Source organism: Schistocerca serialis, chromosome 6 (genome assembly GCF_023864345.2).
Source record: "Schistocerca serialis cubense isolate TAMUIC-IGC-003099 chromosome 6, iqSchSeri2.2, whole genome shotgun sequence".
NCBI lineage: Eukaryota > Metazoa > Arthropoda > Insecta > Orthoptera > Acrididae > Schistocerca > Schistocerca serialis.
Window position 1 is genome coordinate 537,089,787 of NC_064643.1, and position 18,590 is coordinate 537,108,376.

Genomic DNA, 18,590 nt, shown 5'->3' on the forward strand with positions numbered 1-18,590 from the left:
TGTCACGCCTACTCGTCGTGATATTACAGGGCTTCTTTGCTCGTTCTGGCAGCTCTTCGTTTCGAATAACTGCACTGTCATCTGGCGTCGCACAATTCTTACAAGTTGGCGCAGCCGGCACTCGGCTGTCTCGCCTCGTCGGGTATTTGGAGTAACCGCCACCCTTACTGTCTGTATAACTTGGACCGCTATCTCTTATTTGTTTCCCAGCGACTGCGCGCGCGCGCGTCGTAACCTCGACCGGCGCCTTATCTCCTCGCGCTACATCTGCGTAACTGGCTCTTACCTCCGTCCCAATCTTACCACTTTGCGCAACTAATCGATTTGCAGTGTCCTCTTCGCACGCTTCTCGTAATTCTACCCATTCGTCTTGCACATACATTCTCCGTCGCCCATAATCCAGCACGACTTTATGTTCGTCCAGGAACTCCCGTCCAAGTAACCCATCAAACGGCAGATCAAGACATTCATTTACAACTTGAAACTGAGTAACCCATTTTCTTCCTATACCGCTACTTAATTCGATTAATACAGGACCCTCCGTCCTGACCTCTTCATTGACGATACTCTTTATTGTCACTGCCCTGTCGGTTTCCTTCTTTACACCATCCCTCAAAACCCTGGATTTAATGAGGTTAATGTGGGCCCCACTATCTATTAGTAATCTCGTCTCAGTTCCTTTTACATCTTTGCTCCTCACACATATATAGTCATTTTTGCCCGTGCATTCGGCAGCTCTTATTATTCCTGACGCAGCGTAATGGAACTGCGGCATTACGCCCTCTTCTCGTTTCCCTGCATATTCTTCCCACGGATGTTAACCCATTTACTTTCGTGGCAATCTCGAGCATAGTGTCCGTGTCGGTGACACGTGAAGCATGTCACTGGTTTGGCTTTGGTACACGGGGGTGTGTGTCCCGGTAGGTTACATGCTGTACACCGTACGGGTGGAGGACACTGAGCTCGTCCCCCATTTCCCCTAAATTCCCGCACGTCAATTTCCTTGACTGGTAATCGATTTCGGTCTGTCCCCTGGGAGCCGCCCTTTACCACGTCTGTTTTTCGGACGGTATACTTTGTTCTACATTCACGCGCTACATGCCCTTCTTTTCCGCAACTAAAGCATTTCATACTATTTTTCCGTCCTGTCCTGCTTGCAGTCGCCACTCGGCGTTTATCTCGCTCGGACGTTATCGCACATTCCTCCGTTGCGGATAAGTCAATAGCCTCTGACAAGGTTATCCGTTCGCCTTGTGCCCGTATTACTGGTTTTATTCTCTCGTCGTATAATCCCTGTATGAACACGGCCCGTCCTAGCTTCCCTATCAGCGCATTGCATCCTGCAATCTCGTCCTCATCCATGACCCTCTTCATTGCCTCTCGAAAGTGGAACTGCATAGAATCAACGCGAGAGCCCCATTGAGCCACACTTTCACCGTTTCCCTGCCTACTATTAAACATAGTACAAGCATAGTAGTCAATTGTGCGTTTGCTCTCATAATTTTCCAACAATATAGACCTCACGGCAGACCAAGTCTCTGTATGATCCCTAACCAATAGTTTACTGCGGGCTGAGCCCGTTATCTGACCAATAATGAACTTCAGAAACACTTGCTTATAACTAGGGTTCACTAAATGGTACGCATTATCGCAATTATCAATAAATTCGGACAATCTTTCTCTGTCCCCATCAAATTTATGGGGTACCAACTTGGTAGCCTCACTATAACTTAAATATAGCCTGCTTACACTGGAGAGTGTCTGCGGGCCTTCGCCCGAGTCTACTTCATTGGAGGTTGACATCTCCACTAACCTTGACTCCTGCTGGCTGGTGCTGAATGTGGCGCGTCGCGGTGGCGGCGCGTAGACCCGCTCGAGATGAGCGCGGTGCGAGACGGTACAGCTGCTGGGACGGCGCGGACCGGCGCCTCTCTACCCCGGCGGCGGCGCGATGCGACGCTGGTGCTGCGTTGGCGTGAGTCAGCACCTTCTGCTTTGACGTGCCGCGGCGACCCCCTGGACCCGCGACGGTGCGCTGCGTCGACCCTCTGGCTCCGCAGCTGCGCGGTGTGTCGACCCTCTCGTTCTGCGACGGCGCGATGTGTCGACCCTCTCGTTCTGCGACGGCGCGATGTGTCGACCCTCTCGTTCTGCGACGGCGCGATGTGTCGACCCTCTCGTTCTGCGACGGCGCGATGTGTCGACCCTCTCGTTCTGCGACGGCGCGATGTGTCGACCCTCTCGTTCTGCGACGGCGCGATGTGTCGACCCTCTCGTTCTGTGATGCTGGTGCTGCTTAACGCCCCTCTGCCTATTCCAGTACTCTATACTGTCGCTTCTTCACCCGTAGATACCTCACCTATACCCCACACCTGGCACCAGAAAAATGGTCTAAACCTCTGTCGTGTCCCACTGACGTGTCCTGAGAAGGAGTGGAAGGACTGCGTTGGTGCGCGTCAGAGAACTTACTTGGCATGAGGTCTCGGTGGTGTGGGCCGCCAACTCCTCACTGCTCCGTTGTAGAGAAGGCTGCAAGGTGAGCTAGAGTACGGAACTCGGATAGGATCTTAGGGAAGCTTTCATATATGAACACTCGATATATAGAACGATTATACTGGAAGTACCCCTGGCACTTGTGATTTAAATAAGGTTCTATATACAGTCTCCCATGATTGTCTATCTGGCTATGCAGTTGCCATCCCTAACTTCCCAAACCTAAGTCCTAATACAGCAGAGGCGAGCGCACCAGACTAAGTGTCAGCTGTGTCGATTCAGCCTAAGTCCCTACTTGTTGCTGTGCTCAATACTCTCCTGCAACTCTTGCAGCATCCCGACGCAGACTGACGTGGACCGGCTTCCTAAGTACCTCACTCCATCACTGTCCTTCGATCTAGCGGCTATCCGCTTTTATAGGGGTTAGTGCACCCGGCACCACTTGTTCTAGAAGGTTCTAGAAGGTTCTAGCACCCCGAACTTTGAGCCCTGAGTAGGCTAGTCACGCGGCAGCATGTGATGCCTACGTGATGAACTAGCCATTCTCCACTGTTTGCTGTGCCCACGGGTTGCCACTAACTGTGTTTGAGCCTCGTGATACTGCATACTCCGCTCTTGTTAGTCGAGTACACATTACACATTACACATGAGATAGTCTGGTCACGTCCGCCTCGCTTGATCTGTAGCAATAATTTTCCAGCCTACAGCCTACATGATTTTAATTCTATCTTCTACTATTTGCGACACCATCTTCTACTATTTGCGACACCATCTTCTACTATTTGCGACACCATCTTCTACTATTTGCGACACCATCTTCTACTATTCGCGACACCATCTTCTACTATTCGCGACAAGTCTACAGTTTTTAACTCTTGCATGTCATTGGTTACCTTATATGTGGACCACAGCCTCAACATAATTTTTGAATGCTAAAATCATTTTTGTCTCCACTGTAGAGACTTTCAGAAATTTTTAATACACATGAATTTTATTACATTATGTATTACGCTACTGCTCTCTTTCGGGGTCGGACTATTTTCAAATGTAATTGCATCGATACGACACACACTCTACACACATACGGAGTGGTTCATATCTAAAGGTATAAATACGGCCCAAAATAAGATAAAAAATATTATACGGTGCCGTACGTAAAGTTTTGACAAAAACTTCGTATCTGGTACGCGAGATGTATGACACATGTGAAATACCCTCAGGGTTCACTAAGGATGTAATAATTCTAATTTCAAAGAAAGCAGATGTGAATATTACCGAACTATCCGTTTAAGAAGTTGTTACTGCAAAGTACTGACGCTAATTATTTGTAGACGAATGGAAAAACTGGAATAGTCCGACCTCGGAGAAGATCAGTTTTGGTTCCGAAGAAATATAAGAACACCTGAGGCAGTACTGACGCTACGACTTGTAGTAGGAGTAAACTGAAGAAAGACAAACATGCGTTTATAGCATTTGTAGATTTAGAGAAAGCTTTTGGCAATATTGTCTGCAAAACTCTCTTTGACTATCCGAAGGGAGCAGGGCGCTATTGAAGACACAAAATTTCAGATGAAAGAGTCGTTTAAACAATACTGGAAAAGAACACACAGTGCTACAACCAGCTGGTATTAAACGGCTATTGTTCACAACTATCTTCCAACACGGCTCATTTTCAAGAACACTCGTAAATGTGTGAGTGATTAACTATGTTTTATTGAATGTTTTAAAAGAAATATTTACTCTGTTGTAAAATTTGAACTTCTTTGTTACGAATTCCATGTAAATGAACCTTGTTCGAAACCGATTTTTAAATAAATACTGGTGTAAAACAGCTAATGTGATTGTAACCGTGTGGAGTTTTATTCCATTACTGTACCGTATAAACCACGTTTCGTAATCATCTGCAAAGGTAGTAGTCACGCTTAACAATCACAAACTGAAATGGTTTTAGCTAACAGCCTGCGTGAGGTGAAAGAGCAATTCTGTGAATAATGTTGGCTGTATCAGTTGCAACGCACGGCGAACTTTGAATGAGACGCAGGTCGCGCTACGTGAGGAGAAAATTGCGCGCTCATCTGTGCTCCACTGAGGCTGTCGTGGGTGACAGGGGGGCCGTGTGTTGCACGTTCCACAGCTAAATCTATGCATCTATGACTCTATTAAAGGCTATAAAATAACAAAGGAACATGATCCATGGAATTACTCTCTTCTCTCATGCACGTTATTGGTTGTAGTGTGGGTCGTTTAGTATGTTTTACGAGTTACCATACAATGTTCTTCGTATGATGTTTTCTATCCCATGTTACAAATGCAGACGCCTAACAACATTTGTGCCTGTAGTTAAGGAGCCGGCCGATGTGGCCGAGCGGTTCTAGGCGCTTCAGTCTGGAACCGCGCGACCGCTACGGTCGCAGGTTCGAATCCTGTCTCGGGCATGGATGTGTGTGATGTCCTTAGGTTAGTTAGGTTTAAGTAGTTCTAAGTTCCAGGGGACTGATGACCTCAGATGTTAAGTCCCGTAGTGCTCAGAGCCATTTGAACCAATTTTTGTAGTTAAGGACCAACCTCCTCATTGGTACACGTCAGGATAGGCGAGAAGAGCAACGCAGTGATCGAGACACTAACACCAACAGTCAGGAGTAACACAACACACAGCCTACGTCTTGCAGGAAAAAAGATAAAATAGCTGCTCAAGAAAACTAATAGCTGTAGCTCCATGTTTAATGGGACCACAGCCAGAAACTCGAGTAGTAGAGAAAAATAACGCATAAGGGCACTCAACAGTAAGTTTACCAACTCCATATAAGCTGAACATTCGGTACCAGGATATCGCCAACATACTGGGATCGAAATAGGCAATGCAGTCTCATGTCATAATAGCAGATGAGAGGACTCACCCTCCAGCTCATAAAGAAAAAAAATTAAAAATGTTTAATGAATAAAAAGGAACTAATTGAACTACAATATTATCACTTTTTTACAACTCAGCATACAAAATAAAACATGAAACAAGAAATACTTATAAAATATACAGGTATGTAACTAAAAAAGGAAATACACACACACACACACACACACACACACACATATATATATATATATATATATATATATATATATATATATATATGGACATCTCTAAGAAAATGTCCAAGAAAACAAAAGACATGGAGATCTCCTATACAACAAATTGGCGAGTTTCAAATAGATCATGCGGCGATTTCATACCCAGTACAAAAAGAAATTTACGACGTCCAAGTACGCAGAGGAGCAAACATTGATTCAGACCATTACCTAACTAGAATTAAAATCAAGTTTACAGCACGAAGAAGTCATCAGAAGAAAACAGAAATACAGAAATATGACACCAAGAAGATTAAAGAATCTAAAGTAAAAGAAGAATGGGAGAAGGAAAAGGCAAACACATGGGAAGAATTTCATTCTAAAATCACGCGAATAGCTAAGGAAACTATTCCCTTGAAAAAGATATTCAAACACCCTTGGTGGGATTCAGACTGTGAAAATGCATTGGAAAGGAGAAAAAAGGCATTTCAAGAATATAACAGTAAAAAATCACAAGAAAGTCGACATTTACTTAACGAGGTTAGAAAACAGGTTTCAAAATCTATTAGGCAAGCAAAAAGGAAGTACACAAAGGCACAACTGGATGCCATAGAAGAAAATTTCCAAAACTATAATACAAGAGACTTCTACAGAACTTTCGCAGATAAAATACGAGGATATATCCCTCAAAATTTATGTTTCAGAAAACCAGATGGTAAATTAGCCCTAACAAACCAGGAAAACTGTCAAGTATTGGCTCAATATTTTTCTAACCTACTAAATTGCCCAGAACCTAGTTTAAGGTTTCCCAAAGAAATCAGTGCCAACGCTCAACCGGATTCATTACCACCAACACAGGAAGAAATCAAATGTCACATTAAAAACTTGAAAAATAATAGAACATCTGGCGAAGATGGCATTGTTGCAGAGCTATTAAAAAACCTAGGACCAAAGACGTTGCAAGAGCTCACAAAAATAATAACAAAAATATGGGAAACAGAAAAATTACCAGAGGATTGGAAATGTGCCCTTATTCACCCGTTACATAAAAAAGGAGACAGAACAAATGTCAGTAACTACAGGGGAATCTCACTTTTACAAGTCACCTACAAAATTCTCTCAACATGCCTGCTGAAAAGAACACAAGAGCAGCTGGAACGCCAAAGTGGTGATTATCAAGCAGGCTTCCGCCCCGGTCGCTCATGCATAGAACAAATATTTAATTTAAAGACAATATTAAAACACAAAGCAATTAGAAATGCCCCCATAATTTGTACATTTGTAGATTTTAAGAAAGCCTATGACTCAATTGACCGGCAATCTTTGTTTAACATTTTAGAGGAACTTGGACTTGACTCCAAAACACTAAGGCTTATTAAAGAATCACTGACAGACACTGTATCTAAAGTTAAATTCAGGGGAGAAATCTCTGAACCTTTTCTCATAAAAACTGGAGTACGTCAAGGTGACGGGCTATCTCCACTTCTGTTTAATATAGTCCTGGATAAAGTCATTAAGGAATGGGAAAAAGAATTAAAAAATCAATCCTACTGGAAACCAATCCATCTTGGTAGAACCAAAGACAACGTGGAGATATCTTGTTTAGCATTCGCGGACGACTTGGCCATACTTGCAGATGATGAAGAAATCGCCACCAAACAAATAGAGATCCTTAAGGAATGCGCGGATAAAGTAGGTTTACAAATTTCGTTTCAAAAGACAGAATTTTTCTGTACGAAATTCCATATACACAGTTTGAACACAAAATATGGAAAAATAAATAGAGTAAAACATTTTAAATACCTAGGTGAAATTTTGGAGCCAACCGGAGGAGAGAAAGTTGCACAGAAGATCAGACAACAGAAAATGAAGAGAGCATATGGTATGACACATGAAATATACAATAAAAAATGCATCTCCTCGAACACAAAAATCAGACACTACTGCGCAGTAATTAAGCCAGCAGCACTATATGCTAGTGAAACGCTCACACTCCACACAAAATGTGATTTAGAAAAAATACTAAAAGAAGAACGCAAAATTATGAAAAAGATTTTAGGTCCAAAATTAACAGAAGAAGGATACCGGATACAATCAAGAAGAACCACAGAAACTATATCAAACCTGGCAGCAGACATAAGAAGGCGAAGATTAAAATTTTATGGACATGTCACTCCCCCCATACGACTCACGAACAGAATTCTCACTTACATAGAAAAAGTCAAATCAACAACACCATGGATTAGCCAAGTAAAATTAGATTTACAAAAAGCAAATATTGAACTTAAAGATGTCAAAGATAGAAAAACTTTTAGAAATAAGGTGGAAAAGTGGATTGTATTGTCGGAGAAGGAAGCACTAAAGAGACCAGGAACAAAATGGACAGGAGAAAGAAAAAGAAAACATGGAGAACGAATGAAAGAAGTATGGAAGAAACGACGTCAGAAAGCTTTGCGTGATCCTTCTGGGTCCAGTCGCGATAAGTATATATATATAAAGCGCTGGCTGGTCGATAGACACAAAAACACAAACATACACACAAAATTCAAGCTTTCGCAACAAACGGTCTATCGACCTGCCAGCGCTTTTGTTTGATAAGTCTCATCATCTTTGTTTTTAGATATATTTTTCCCACGTGGAATGGTTCCCTATATATATATATATATATATATATATATATATATATATATATATATATATATATATAGGGCTATTAAAAATGATTGAAGCGATTTCATAAATTCACTGTAGCTCCATTCATTGACATATGGTCACGACACACTACAGATACGTAGAAAAACTCATAAACTTTTGTTCGGCTGAAGCCGCACTTCAGGTTTCTGACGCCAGAGCGCTCGAGAGCGCAGTGAGACAAAATGGCGACAGGAGCCGAGAAAGCGTATGTCGTGCTTGAAATGCACTCACATCAGTCAGTCATAACAGTGCAACGACACATCAGGACGAAGTTCAACAAAGATCCACCAACTGCTAACTCCATTCGGCGATGGTATGCGCAGTTTAAAGCTTCTGGATGCCTCTGTAAGGGGAAATCAACGGGTAAGCCTGCAGTGAGCGAAGAAACGGTTGAAGGCGTGCGGGCAAGTTTCACGCGTAGCCCGCGGTAGTCGACGAATAAAGCAAGCAGGGAGCTAAACGTACCACAGCCGACGGTTTGGAAAATATTACGGAAAAGGCTAAAGCAGAAGCCTTACCGTTTACAATTGCTACAAGCCCTGACACCCGATGACAAAGTCAAACGCTTTGAATTTTCGGCGCGGTTGCAACAGCTCATGGAAGAGGATGCGTTGAGTGCGAAACTTGTTTTCAGTGATAAAGCAACATTTTTTCTTAATGGTGAAGTGAACAGACACAATGTGCGAATCTGGGTGGTAGAGAATCCTCACGCATTCGTGCAGCAAATTCGCAATTCACCAAAAGTTAACGTGTTTTGTGCAATCTCACGGTTTAAAGTTTACGGCCCCTTTTTCTTCTGCGAAAAAAGCGTTACAGGACACGTGTATCTGGACATGCTGGAAAATTGGCTCATGCCACAACTGGAGACCGACAGCGCCGACTTCATCTTTCAACAGGATGGTGCTCCACCGCACTTCCATCATGATGTTCGGCATTTCTTAAACAGAAGATTGGAAAACCGGTGGATCGGTCGTGGTGGAGATCATGACCAGCAATTCATGTCATGGCCTCCACGCTCTCCCGACTTAACCCCATGCGATTTCTTTCTGTGGGGTTATGTGAAAGATTCAGTGTTTAAACCTCCTCTACCAAGAAACGTGCCAGAACTGCGAGCTCGCATCAACGATGCTTTCGAACTCATTGATGGGGACATGCTGCGCCGAGTGTGGGAGGAACTTGATTATCGGCTTGATGTCTGCCGAATCACTAAAGGGGCACATACCGAACATTTGTGAATGCCTAAAAAAATTTTTGAGTTTTTGTATGTGTGTGCAAAGCATTGTGAAAATATCTCAAATAATAAATTTATTGTAGAACTGTGAAATCGCTTCAATCATTTGTAATAACCCTGTATATATATATATATATATATATATATATATATATATATATATATATATATATGTGTGTGTGTGTGTGTGTGTGTGTATCACGAAAGTGCCCCCACCACCATGCAATCCACCAACCTGCCCTCCCCATCGCAAAATCTCACTCTGCTGCTACCTTTTACAGTCTCTGTGATCCTTCAGCAAACCACTAACCACCATCCAGGTCAAGTAAAATGCATAACAAGGCTGTATGGTAAACTATCTAAAGTGACATGCAGAATTGTGACAAGCAGGTTGTAAGGTGCCAAGATTTTGGCGCCATACATGAATAATTTTTACAATTAATATTTCATGTATCAAGTATGGGGTCACATTTTTAGGTGGTGTATCCAATTATTCATCATTTATTGGTCGATACTCGGTAGCCTCATACTAACATTTCTGTAGATATGTATGCTTTGAGTGCAACTTCACGCTGGCTCTGACAGCAGGGCGAATGTGTGCCTTCGTGGCTCCATGATCGACATGGAACAAGGGCTGCAGCGAGGGCAGTGTTATGAGTCTGTAAAGAGAACGCCGCGCGTTTAGTGCCCAAGACTGCCACCACGTCGTGAGGCCGGTGGAAAGGGGCTTCTCACTACAGTCATGTGGTCGCTAAGGAGGTGGGGCGATACGATGCTGAAAGCGTAAGTTTGTAGAGATAGCGTCCTACAAGAGCCGCGACCAGCCTATTCTAATACGAGGAATGCACGTTGAATGCTTACCGCAGATGCAGGCTAATGATTGCAGAAATTCTCTGCTAAGGCGTATACCTGTCAGAAGACACAGAAACGTACCTGGTTGGCTGAATTGCAGACGGAGGAGTGATCGCAATTTGTTCTAGAAGTTTCTACCGAACTGAGTGTGAGTTGGAAGCGGTTGGCTGACTGCTTTCTTGGCGCATAGAGTGGGAGGTATTCGGTTTATAAAAGGAGGCGGTGATTGGTTGCAAGGAGAGTTCACGCTAACAGCTTTATGACGCATAGAGTAGGAGTTATTTCGTTTATAAAAGGGGGCGATGATTGGCTGCAAGGAGAGTTCCCGGTAATGAGGTGAGGTTTGCTCTAAACTAGGTTCTTTGCGATGAGGGAACACACTGGCGGGCGTCAGTAGGACACACTTGGTTAGACAGTGATTTTGAGAGACACACTTAGGAGGTGTCGGTGGGACACACTTCGCTGGATAGCGTTTTGAGACACTGCTGGCAAAGCATCAGTGAACAGTCTCACCATTAGTTTCGAAAGTGCTGATTTCGCCACTAGGAACGGCATCATTCCTCTCTCAATGTGCAGAGATCCAAATCTGTGCTTCTTAGTGGAGACACGATGGATTAAGATGGAGAATGTTAATAACGCTTGTTTTATTTAAGAAGCTTTAAGAATTTTCATTAAAAATTCTGAGGCATTACTTTTCAGTTCAGCCTCGTTGTAACGCCTGGTTTTTATTCTGTATGTTTCAAGTCATTTTGATGGAATGTCCACTCTATCTAGTGCTGTCAAATATCCACAGAAAGTGTCTCAATTTTCTATAATTAATTCTTCCTAGTTTCCTTACATTTAATTGGAATTATTAAAGTGCTTCCAAATATCAACTGAAAGTTTCTCATTTTCGAATTACTAAATTATTCGGCTTCTTTCTTACGTGTAATTGGAATTGTTAGAGCTCATGTGTTTAAAAGGGAAAAAAAAGAAATTTAAAATTTTCACTGAAGACGGTGTTTTGTGGTTTGGTACCTTAGTATTCCCAGCTCCTCGCTTGCTACGGTATGTCAAACATACTATGATGAAAAAGGAAACTTTAAACTAAACAGACTATGATTAACACTTAATCGATTACGTGATTTCATGGAAAGATCTCTACGTATACCCAAAGTCCACTTGAAATACATGAACACGCACACTATTCGCATTTTCCTTTGAGTTGAGTTAGCAATGTCCTTTATGTTTTCGTTCACTCCATGAGCAAGAAGCACCTTCTCTGTAGGCGGCCAAAGTTCACTGCGCTCCCTAGCGCAGGGAGAAATAAAATGTGAGTGCTAAACCATAATCGCATACGTGTAAGAATTTTAAGTAAAAATGCTTCCATGATACAATATATATACAAAAATAAAATATTTGTAGCTTAACAACCAATTACACAGATTTCAGGATTGAAGACCTGAAGGCAACAACAGCGACAACTAGTAACCTCTTATTGTTTGTGTGTGTATGTGTGACTCAGTTCTTATTTTTATGTTTCTCATCCTCTCTGTTTTCGTATAAATTTCTAGTCTCCTCAAAAAACTCATTTCTTTTTCGTGTAAACCCATACCTCACTTCAGTGCAGCATCGCAACCGTAACCAGGCATTTGCAGGAATTAACCATCGCCTCTATTTTTAAAATTACTGAAAATATACCATGAACTGAATCTTCTTATTTTGTTTCCAATGTAAGCTTCTGACTGAAAAGATAAAGAGTGTTCTAAGAAGTTGAGTGAATGTACCGGTTTAATTAATTTATTTTCCATTATTATTGTATTGCAGCTAAATTGTTCTAGTCCCTTAAATACCACAGGTTCAGTCTTCTTGTCCAAAGCGTAAACCTCGCCCTCGGCAGCTATCAAGTGGTGTTCACAATGAACTGAAGGTCAGGATTTAAGTTCTCATCGACGACGAAGCTATTAGAGATGAACACAGTCTCGGGTTGGACACAAATGGGGGAGAAAACTGAGCCTGTGCCTTTTAGAGAAACAGTGGTACTATTTTGCTTAGCTCCTTCGCTGCTATTGTGACGTAGATGTCTTACAATAGGTTATTAGAGAACCAGCGGGAATTTGCTACATGCTACTGCCTTTGTATCTTTGTCCCACAGATAAACAGAAGCTTGCTAATGGTTTGCAGAATTACAGACCGCACTTGAAGGTTGTGCTGTCTTCATGTTTCATTGTTTACAAACTGCTCTGTGTTACCACATCGCATTAGATCTCGCCTGCAGGTAGGCAACCAAATGAACAGATTTGCAAGGCGGGTTGCCGACGTGTCCAGACAATTTCTGTCAAGGAACTACACGCACCTATAGACATTTGCCGCATCACAAACGGTGGCCATATTGAGCACCTGTAGTGTGAGTCAAACACTTAGAGAGATGCTCTAAACGCTGATGTGTGTGTCTGTATGTCTTGAAGATTTTCCACAGTCGTCTCGTAAAATTCCAGAGGTTTACGTATAACCCTGTTTGACCCATCTGTTCACACATCGGAATTTCAAGTAGCCGGGATTTTTTTCCCTGTTGTTACTTCTGACTGCGAAATTTAATTAAAATTACCGTACGTTAACGTCTCCCACTCTGAAAAAAAAAGAGATTGCTGTGAATGGGAAAAACGATTTAGGGAAAGCACTGGAGAGCTTATGTGGGAGGCTACACCGGGAGTCGACCCCCGGTCTTTCCTAACGAAATTTCAGTGACTTACCACTGGCCCATCTAGCTCGGTATCTGTAATTCATGAGCAGCATGTAGTTTAGAATTTCTATCAGAAAGTACTACCTAGTCGTAAAAAAAGTGATTCGATAATTACTATTAATTAATGTGTGTTAGTCCTCCTTAAGTTTCTACATCCATATTCGAACCCGTCATTCGCACAAGAAGAAATGAGACTGTTGTCATTACTAAGGAACTAAGCTCACAGGAAAAAAATATTAGTTATTCTCCGAAACGAGCTCGTTGGTCGCTTTGTCGAGTATGGGTAGTGTAGAACTGGTGCTATAACTGAAACCACGAACGATGCGGTCGAGTTTAGGCTTGTTTTGTGCACCCACGTTCCACATTTTACGACAGCCAGTGAGTGTTCAATAGCGTTCTGAGCATCCTTTTGCGAACGTCGTAGCCAGCGCGAGCATTACATGTAGTCGCAGCGAACTATTTAGTGCATTTTTATTCAACTGTTTTACGAGCTGTCATCGTTGATGGTGATGGTGATGGTAATCGACAAATACCACGTAAGCAAGCGAGAGACATAAGTTGCGGTATACACGCTTTCTTCAAGTCCAAAGCACGTTTATGCGCGTACTGCAACTGTCGCATGGAACTGAAAACGGTGAAATCCCCGTCTGTGCCTTGACCTGTGCGAATCGCCATTGTTCTCGATCCCCACTATGGGCAGTCATGTGACCCTCTACCTCAGACGTAAGTTACGGCTGGGAAGCCGTGTGTACGACCAGTCGGTTGTATGAAGTCAGCACTGTAAGAGTGTTCGACGTCGAGACATCACGGAATAGCAGAAAGGTGTTATTGTGTTTGAACGTGCTCATGGCCATACCGTGACTGAAGTTGCCCAATCTGTTGGTGTGTCAACGCAGACTGTCCATCGTGTCTACAAGGAATAGTGTCCCACTCGCCTCGTTTACACATTTTTGTCAAGGATCTAATAATCAATTAGAGGTTTGAGTTGGGTATTTCATACCAGAATAACTTGTGAACTCTCTTCCTCTCCAAGTTGAGCCCATTATCAAGGCTGGACTCGATGCTTTACACGATGTTAGCGTGACGTCACACGGTGCGACTAATTTTCTGTCCGGTGTTTTCATTAGTCACGAAGTATTATTATGCGACTATTTTGATTTTAACCCTGAGTTGTGCCCTTACGCTGTGACAAGTTTAACCAAAGTCGATCAACACAGTTTCACTGGAGGAGAAATTTACTTCAGATGTGCTCTTGTCTGGTTTTTTGTAGCCTCACGGAAAACGAGAAGCAAAAATATTTTTACCAATAAAAGTAATAAATGCAGAGGCGTGTGAGTTGTAAAGGCTCCTTCTTTGAATGCAGTAACCACAAGCTGAACGTATTTAAATGAAATGAAACAATTTCAGAGAGTTTACTGGTCTCATACATATATCATTTTATTTATGCATATAGATTGGAGCGACGAGCGAAAATTTGTACCAGGGCCGGGAATAGAACCTAGGTCTGCTGCTTACTATGCAGGTGCATTAACCACCTTGATACAGCCGTTCACGCAACTTCACGGATTACCCTGGCACGCCTCCCTCCTCGACCCTAATTCTCACTGGCGCAACAGACTACATTACATTCTCCCTTACACACAAACAGGATTTCCTAGACTCTCCATATTCTGGAATAGCACCTCAACATCTAAAGTAAATGAGTGATTCAGCCTGAAACTCAGGTGCAGTACTTATACAAAGGAAATGAAAATTTCAGAGACTTTACTGATCTCATACAGATTTGACTTATGTGTGTCCACCCTTCGCTTTTATGACGGCTTGAACTCTATTGGAGACACTTCTAGTGATGTGTCTGAATGACTGGAGAAATGACAGACTATTCTTCCCAAACAGCCGAAACCAGGGTTCAAAATGGTTGAAATGGCTCTAAGCACTATGGGACTTAACGTCTGAGGTCATCAGTTCCGTAGACTTAGAACTACTTAAACCTAACTAACCTAAGGACATCACACACACCCATGTCCAAGGCAGGATTCGAACCTGCGACCGTAGCACCTGTGCAGTTCCGGACTGAAGCACCTAGAACCGCTCGGCCACAACGGCCGGCTGAAACCAGGGAAGTTAATGATTTTGGACATTGGGGTCTGAAGCGCTTGTCGTTTTGCTTCATCCCAAACGCATTCCATTGGGTTCAGGTTGGTGATCTGTTCAGGGCAGACTATTTCAGCAATGTCGCTGTTCACAAATCAGTGCCTCACAGATGACGCTTTAAGACAGGGCGCATTGTCAGGCTGATGCAGTCTCGTTTCCGAACCGTGCGCAGTACACAAAGCTGTAAGACGTGTTCATATCCTTTCCCATTTAGCGTTTTCGTGCGACAGGGTGATTACACCCTAAGCACGAAAAAAACTCTACACCGTAACACCATCTCCTCCATACTTCATTGTTGGCACTACACGTGACGATAGGTAACGTTCTTCAAGCATTCGCCAAACCCAAACACCTGCAGCTGATTGCCAGAGAGTAAAGCTTGATTCGTCCCTCGTTTCCAGCCATCCTCTGTCCAGTGGACTCGTTCTTTACATCGCCTCAAGAATCTCTTAGACCGATATTACACTATAAAATTTCTTTGTCAAAGTTGATATGTCAAATATTTTTGTCAAAGAAGTTTGATGGTGTACTACGGCATTTTGTCAAATTTCGTATGCCTTCAAACAAATTTGATCAAATCTAGAGCCTTGCTGTAGATTTGATCATAAAAGTAGCTTGTCTTCTGTTCACTGCAATGTGACATGTTACCACGTGGAGCGCTAGCATCGCTGCAGTGTTCTGTCGTCTGTAGTGTGTTTATAAACATGGCCGGTAAATACAATTGGTGTGTACCGACAACTACAAAATTAATAGAGATATATGAAGCTGATGAGGTGCTTTACAACGTGAGGCACCCTGAATACAAAAATAGATTAAGAAGATTGGAGACCTAACCTAACCTAACCGAACGTAACCCTCTCCTGTAGCAAGGAATCGGAGTGTTACAGTGAGCATATCTTCTGTAGAAATAGCAGTTCTTATGTGAGTACTGTGCTTTGTGATATGAGGATACACTTCACTGAGCAAATACTGAAATGTATGCTCATCCATTGTTAAGTGATTTATGTATGACTTGACGTCCTCCACTATAAGCTCACGTAACAAGTTTTGTTGAATGCTTTTATCGTCTAGTCGTAGGGCTCACGGCTTCAGCCAGGTACGTTTCCTTTTTTTTGCCCCACATCTCTACCACATGTGCACACAGTGCAATTGTGGTACATGCAACTGCTGCGGTTAATAACAAGTTGTTGTTGTCAGCCATCTTGAACTTTGACGAAAAATATGATGACAGTGTAATACCCCTTTTAGCATCACATCAAAGATGTTTGTCAAATAAATTTGACGAATATATCATATCTTTGATCAAATCTTTGACAAAGAAATTTGATAGTGTAATACCGGCCTTTGGACTGAGTGCCGCAATGTGTGACTCATGAGGAGCTGCTCACCGTAGTACTCCATTCTTTTCAACTCGTTATGCACAGTGATTGTGCTGGCTGGACTGCTGGTAGCACTTTTGAACTCACAATTGCCTCCTTTCTCTGATTTATTAGAACCACCGACCACAATTCTCCCCGCCTGTTTTTACACTGGCGGATCTGCCTCCATCACATCTAGAGATGAATTCCGCAAACATAGAAATGTCTTGAAACATTTTATTGTATGGTGCATTTGCTTACTACAAAAATTTACAGCACCACTTTCGTTTCTTGTCTGTCAGACATGACACCATAATTTCGGCCGGAGCTGAAGAATATGGCTGCGTAACGGCCTTGCCGCAGTGGATACACCGGTTCCTGTCAGGTCACCGAAGTTAAGCACTGTCGGGCGTGGCCGGAACTTGGATGGGTGACCATCTGGGCCGCCATGTGTTGTTGCCATTTTTCGGGGTGCACTCAGCCTTGTGATGCCAATTGAGGAGCTGCTCTATCGAATGGTAGCGGCTCCGGTCAAAGAAAACCATCATAATGACCGGGAGAGTGGTGTGCTGACCACACGCCCCTCCTATCCGCATCTTCACTTGAGGATGACACGGCGGTCGGTAGGTCCCAATGGGCCACTTGTGGCCTGAGGACAGAGTGCTGAAGAATATGGCTGCAGCGAACTGATTGTGCACTGGGAGTGAGTTGATAAAAACTCTCTCTCCGTCCGAACAGGCCTTGGAAGGCCCAGCGGTACCGACCGGCCGCCGTGTCATCCTTAGTCCAGAGGCGTTACTGGATGCGGATGTGGAGAGGCATGTGGTCAGCACACCGCTCTTCCGGCCGTATGTCACTGTACGACACCGGAGCCGCTACTTCTCAATAAAGTAGCTCCTCAGTTTGCCTCACAATGGCTGAGTGCACCCTGCTTGCCAACAGCACTCGGCACACCAGTTGGACACCCATCCAAGTGCTAGCCCAGCCCGACAGCGCTTAACTTCGGTGGCCTAGTGAGTTGATAGGTTTTAATAAAACTTGTCTCTGCGTGAGGCCCATCTTCACGGTCGAAACGCAGCAGAGCACTAATACGATATGATAGACCCTTAGTAATGGTAGCAGTCCCATATCTTTCTTGTTACAATTCATGTACATAAATCTGATATTATGTCTGTCACGCTGCTCCCTCCTCGTACCCCTAGATGAATTTACTTCTGGAAACGCGACGTTGTGTATAGCGTTTTGTTAGCATCAGCAGGCCGAGACGTGAGAGACTGTCGCCATAAAGCCTCATTCTGTACGCCGGTACGCGTAATGTGACGAACAGCGATACTTTGTGTCAGCCGGCATTGTGTGTCGCCTCTCCGTGGCACACTTGGTGCTCGGCAGCGGAGGCGGCGGCGGTCCCGGCAGTGTGAGGGTGCTAAGCGTCGCAGGGGCGGGGGTGGGTATGGGGGCTGTCTGCGGCTGCGCGGCTAATGAGGCCGCTTCATGCGGGCTCCAGCTGCGTGACTGGAATGCGTGCGTGGCGGTCCTACCGCCAGTCGATAAATCCGCACCTTTGTAGCTCCAGCCCCGGCGCCACCAGTTGCCGGCGTGCATCCGTCTGCTGCAGCAGCAACGACACTGAGGCTCGCTGAGGAAGTTGCAGCTGCGATGCAATGGTGGATCACCTGACAGCGACGTCGCAGACAACCTTACATCTACATCTGCATCTGCATGGCCACTCTGCGAACAACACTTAAGTGCCTGGCAGAGGGTTCATCGAACTTTCATTCCATAATGTCATATGGTATAATATTTTGGGGTGACTCTTCAAGTCAAACAAAAGTTTTCAGAGTCCAAAAGCGTGTAATAAGTATTATTTGTGGAGTAAATTCACGGAAGTGCTGTAGAAACCTTTTCAAAGAACTGAGTATACTGACTACTGCCTCTCAGTGTATTTACTCCTTAATGAAATTTGTCCTAAATAATATATCTCTCTTTCCAACAAACAGCTCAGTTCATACATACAATACCAGGA

General features: G+C 43.6%; 1 pseudogene; it reads left to right on the plus strand.

Moving 5' to 3' along the window:
* Positions 1-16,911: 16,911 nt before the first annotated feature.
* Positions 16,912-17,029, plus strand: LOC126485598 (5S ribosomal RNA; annotated as a pseudogene).
* The last annotated feature ends 1,561 nt before the right edge of the window (positions 17,030-18,590 follow it).